The 6058-nt window shown below is 40.7% G+C and overlaps 1 pseudogene; it reads left to right on the forward strand.

Moving 5' to 3' along the window:
* Positions 1 to 1080: 1080 nt before the first annotated feature.
* Positions 1081 to 1826, forward strand: LOC129017636 (large ribosomal subunit protein uL30-like; annotated as a pseudogene).
* The last annotated feature ends 4232 nt before the right edge of the window (positions 1827 to 6058 follow it).

Here is a 6058-nt window from a genome sequence, read left to right on the forward strand (position 1 = left end):
TAAAAAATTTATTTGCTGACCTAAAAATGAACATAGATGCTTCTAAACCCTCTTCACCTCCCAAGAAACTAACACCTCAATGTTTCCCAAAGAGAGATTGCTAGAAATTTAGGAGCATCTACTGATTGCAAGCGTTTCTGTTCAGTCCTGTTCTCACCACTGTGGCCAATTCGCTCTTTACTCTGCCCACTGAGCTTTAATTTCAACGACAGCATTTTTCATTTCAAGGTCCCTTTGGCTCTTCTGCTTCATTTTTTCCCGATATTATCACCTTCTTCTATTATAACCTTGATGATTTTGTTAGTATACTCATTTCATGGTCTCCACTAATAGCTCTGTTACTGGAAGCTCTTGGGGCTCCAATCCTGCTGTCTCTTTTGCCCAGTGGCTCTTAGATATGGCAGATGGTTTCCTTGTGCATTTTGTAATTTTTGTTTTTGAGTTCAATTCTAGTAGAAGTCTATCTGTGCAAATACCAAGCAGCCTGAGTTAAGGGTCTATCCAGCTCTCCAGCGTAGTTTTGTATTTGCTTCTGTGGCCATTCCAAGGATATTACTTGCCTATAACCAGTGCCATATTCATTTTTCAGCTTAATGGCTCCCAAGATCATGCAAGTAGAATAAATTAGAATCTCAAACTTGTGCAAAAAAGTATGTTGTGAATGAATATTGTTATGCATTCTCAAGGGGAAATTTATTCCCCACTCGGAACTCAAGAGAAGACAGATAAATCTCACTATAGTATATCTGCCAGTGAGTGGGCTTTTTTCTATCTATCCATTTCTCCAAAGGTGTAGATTTTCAACGCCCCAGATTTTTTCAGTGATCGCCATTCCAATTTCCTGCCACTCAAGGGCTCAAGACCTCATCTCCCATATCCATTTGAGCTTTAAAATCCAGAAGCCTTATACATTGTTGGTGGGAAAGTAAATTAGTACAACCTCTATGAAAAACTGTACGGAGATTTCTTGAAGAACTAAAAATAGAATTACCATTTGACCCAGCAATCTCAGTACTGGGCATCTACCCAAAGGAAAAGAAATTATATTAAAAAGATACCACTCTTTTTCAGGCTAGAACCATGGAGGGTGTAGAAGAGAAGAAGAAGAAGGTTCCTGCTGTGCCAGAAACCCTTAAGAAAAAGAGAAGGAATTTCGCAGAGCCGAAGATCAAGTACCTGAGAAAGAAGTTTGCCCAAAATATGCTTCAAAAGGCAAGGAGGAAGCTTGTCTATGAAAAAGCAAAGCACTATCACAAGGAATATAGGCAATTGTACAGAACTGAAATTCAAATGCCAAGGATGGCAAGAAAAGCTGGCAACTTCTATGTACCTGCAGAACCCAAATTGGCATTTGTCATCAGGATCAGAGGTGTCAATGGTGTGAGCCCAAAGGTCCGAAAGGTGTTGCAGCTTCTTCGCCTTCGTCAAATCTTCAATGGAACCTTTGTGAAGCTCAACAAGGCTTCAGTTAACATGCTGAGGATTGTAGATCCATACATTGCATGGGGGTGCCCAAATCTGAAGTCAGTAAATGAACTAGTTTACAAGCGTGGTTATAGCAAAATCAGTAAGAAGTGAGTTGCTTCGACAGATAATACTTTGATTGCTCGATCTCTTGATAAATATAGCATCATCTGCATGGAGGATCTTATTCATGAGATCTATACTGTTGGAAAATGCTTCAAAGAAGCAAATAACTTCCTGTGGCCCTTCAAATTATCTTCTCCATGAGGCAGAATGAAGAAAAAAACCACCCATTTTGTAGAAGTGGAGATGCTGGCAACAGGGAGGACCAGATCAACAGGCTTACTAGAAGACTGAACTAAGGTGTCTACCATGATTATTTTTCTAAGCTGATTGGTTAATAAACAGTACCTGCTCTCAAAATGGAAAAAAAAAAAAAGATACCTGCACTCATGTTTATCACAGCACTATTCACAATAGCAACATCATGGAATCAACCTAAGTGTCCATCAGCAGATGATCACATAAAGAAAATATGGGATACACACACCATGTAATACTATGCAGCCATAAAAAAGAATTAAATAATGTTCTTTGCAGCATCATAGATAGAGTTGGAGGCCATTATCTTAAATGAAATAACTCAGAAACAGAAAATCAAATACTGCATGTTTTGACTTATAAGTAAGAGCTAAACTCACAGACATAAAGATGGAAATAATAGACACTGAGGACTCCAAAAGGGGGAGGGATGGGATGAGGCAAGGGTTTTAAAAATTACCTATCGGGCTGGGCACAGAGGCTCACATCTGTAATCCTAGCATTTTGGGAAGCCAAGGCAGGAAGATTGAGCCTTCTTGAGCTCAACTCCTGCTTTAGCCCAAGAGTTTGAGACCAGCCTGGGAAACATGGTGAAACCACATCTCTACAAAATATACAAAAATTAGCTGGGCTTGGTGGTGCATGCCTGTAGTACCAGCTACACAGGAGGCTGAGGTAGGAGGATCACTTGAGCACAGGAGGTCAAGGCTGCAGTCAGCCATGATCACACTACTGTACTCCAGCCTGGGCAACAGAGTGAGACCCTGTCTCGAAAAAATACAGACAAAAATTTTTAAATGGCCTGTTGGGTACAATGTTCACTATTTGGGTAATGGGTACACTAGAGCCTAAACCTCACAATTATGCAAAATATCCATGTAACAAACCTGCACATATACCCCTTGAATCTAAAACTATTTTTAAAATAAAATAAAACAATACCCAGCAAAAAAAAAAAAAAAAAAATCCAAGTCCATTATTTACCAGCAACAATAAACTCTGGCCCCTCTGAGACTGCATGACTATCAGCCCTAGTCTTCAGCTCCCTCTGGTTCTAGGCATTTGAAAAGATGTTTGTTCAGGTTAAATTTTGTTATCACTTATGACAATTTCTAATGTTTATGAATAAACATTGGGAAACTAATCCTTTCTGAAAACTACTAGTGAGCCTCTGTTGGTATAAAACAACTAAACATCTTATATCATAGTTGCTCAGTGTGTTATAATGTACATTTGAATTTACCTATAATGTGTGACTATTGAACAGTCTTTTTTCCATATCAATATGAATGAGAATAGATGTAAAAATCAAGAATAAAATCTATTGGTGAAAAAATAAAAGGAAGTTCATTACATTCTATTGAACATTTCTAGGTATTTTCTAGTAAGAAGGTTTTCAGACTACTTAGACTTCTATCTTACTGGAAATGGAACCAGCAGTTACATTAGATGCATCACTCCATTTAATCCTCATCCCAACCATGCAAGATAGATAATCATACTCCCATTTCACAAATGAGGAAATTGAGACTCATAGAAGTTACATAATTTTATCAAGGTCACACAACTAATGCTGTCTGATCTCAAACACCACATAATTCTCCTTATCTCATATTATCTCTTTGGAGAGCCAGCCTATTTCCTCTACTGTGTCAGAAAGAAGGGAGTCCAGAGCTTGTGAACAGTTTAAGCCAGAGTCCTTTGAATGTTCTCCTTGAAAAACAGTCTTAAGAAAAAATTCCTGGCAAGTTTCCATTATTAATTATAAGGGTGAGTGGTAAGCCAAAGAATTATGAAGCCTAGATGTGGCTTGACATCACCTTTGGGGAAACCATCAAGAATTCCTGAATAGGCTCGTGCCTGAGCATACAGAGAGAGAGAGGCAGACCTTCCCTCCCCAGGCAGACAGCCTCATTTTATTCAAGGGTGGGTCAGCAGAAGGTTTGGAGGATTGGCTCTGCCTGAAATCTGTAGGAGAAGGTGGATACAGGAGAGGTTAATGTCCATGCTGGGGAATCATGAAGCAGATAAAAACCTGGATCATTGGGTTAGAAGCTGGCCCAAGGCCAGACACAAAATATAGCCATAATTGGAGCCTTCCCAAGTAGAAAAAGGTTATTAGTGGAATCACATTAATCACAATGATTAATGCTGAAACTCAAGGCTTTTATTATGTAAAAGGTTCAAAAGAGTATATTGGCAGAGAGGGAAAGGGTTCCAATTTTGCAGAAAATAGTGAACCAAAGAGGTACAGTAAATATTCAGGATGTGATTTGAAAATCAGAAACTTGGACGGATCACACAAATCACACTTAAAAGCTGCTTATGCAAAGAAATTTGCCAGAAAGCAAATGTGCCTACAGATGGCCCATCAGAAGGCAGTTGGGTACTCCCTGCTTGCTGCAAGGGCAGCCAGGCCAAGGGACAGGACAGGCCAGGAGGGGCCCACGGTGTGGGGTGGAATGAGAACACAAGCCAAGAACAAAGATCTCACTGTCCACAATCCTCCCAGAGTCCTCAACCTGCCAAGGGCAATGCCCCAGCGAGGTCATCTTGGAGGTCCAGGGCCTTTAAAATCTCCTACCCTGGACGAGTTGGGGCAGAGGAACAGTGCTAACCAGGTGTGACTTGTGAGTCAAAAAAGAAATTACAATTACAAAAAAAAAAAAAAACAAGATTTAAAACCAGTGCTGAATCATAAAAGTACACAAACCAAAGCCTCACCCATGAATCCAAACCAAGCTAGATGAAAGGTTGGTTAACGATGAGGGAGACTCAGAAGAATGAGGCCATTTAAAAACGAAGAAGAAAGTTTATGCTGGAGAAAATCTGTAAACTGGAATTAGGTACTCAGGAGGCTCTTGTGGTCTGACCATTACCAATGGCAGGGACCCAACTCACAGGCAGGAAAGGGACCCAACTCACAGGCAGGAAAGGACCACAAGTGTCCTTCCATATTCCTGGGCTTCTCAAACTGAGAGCAGACCATTAAATAATTATTCCCTGCCTTACATTTTATAGAAAAAAAAATTCTGGAAGAAGAGAGGCAAATTATGTGCCTTTTAAAATTAATTTTTTACATGCCTGTTTCCAAAAGGATCTAGGGTATGTCACACTATTAAAGCATATACACATGGCAGTTAAATAAAGATGCTTGGCAAAGACTGGCTCACTCTTCACCAAACCCATTTTCTCTTCCAGCCAATAACATATGAACAGAAATATTAGTGCCACTTTCAGGGCTGGCCCATAGACACCTCCTAGGCATGACCACCCATAGTCTTTCTTCATTTTCTGGCTAAATTCAGGAGGATCTGAGTGGAATGACTCTCTGGGTCCCTGAATCTTTGCCTGTGGGACAACTGCCTGATGATCAGGAAAACACATTTGCACTTCACATGGGAAAACAATTCCTACTGTGAGAAGCCACTACGACTTGGGGGATTATTGTTATAACAGCTGACATTCTATTTAATACAGAAGTTGGTAACTTGAAGAGGAATACTGACATAATAAAAACCAAACACAGTATTGGCTTAGCACTCAGGTGGTAGGCAGAAAGGAAACTGTTCTCATAGTGGAAAGATGGAGACCTACCATATTTCATGGCAAAACATTATACTTGTCACCTGGCATAACTTGGAAGCCAGAGCATGTGCCAACTGAGCCTGTAGCTCTAGAAAAGAAGTTGAAGAAAAGCTCAAATTTTTTTTCTGCTCTTAATAAGAAGGAAGAGGGAGGGAGAGAGAGAAACAGATATTGAGTTGGGGGCTTCTAAGGATTGTAAAATCCTATTTTAAGGCTGCAAACAGTAATAGATTAGACTGAAGGAAGCATTAAAGAAAAAGGACTCCCAGATAAGAGTGTATTTCCAGCCAAGGCCTCTCATTATGATTCCCTACCCTCTATGGCCTTTCTGTTCCAACATGAGGCCTCCTCAGCTCCTTGCCTCTCTCTAGCTCGTGCACAGCCCTCACTGAGGCTCTAGGGAGCTTCTCACTCCCTGGACGTTGTTCATGGACCCTGAGGAACTGGAGAACTCTCTCGGGCCCAGTTTCTTGGAAACTTCCCTCAGCCATGTTTAATCTACATCCGGCCTCAACCACTGTAATATCAGACACCATAGTGAAACTGGAGCATCTCCAAAGGCCTTGCAATTTTCTTAGCCTGTGGCTTAAGAAATATGAAGTTCCCTGCCACTGGGTTTTCCCCTACCAACCTCCCTGGGTGCTTCCACCACCCCTTGATTCTCCTTTCTACTCCCAGTTCTTTC

The sequence above is a fragment of the Pongo pygmaeus genome, chromosome 19 (genome assembly GCF_028885625.2).
Source record: "Pongo pygmaeus isolate AG05252 chromosome 19, NHGRI_mPonPyg2-v2.0_pri, whole genome shotgun sequence".
Classification (NCBI taxonomy): Eukaryota; Metazoa; Chordata; class Mammalia; order Primates; family Hominidae; genus Pongo; species Pongo pygmaeus.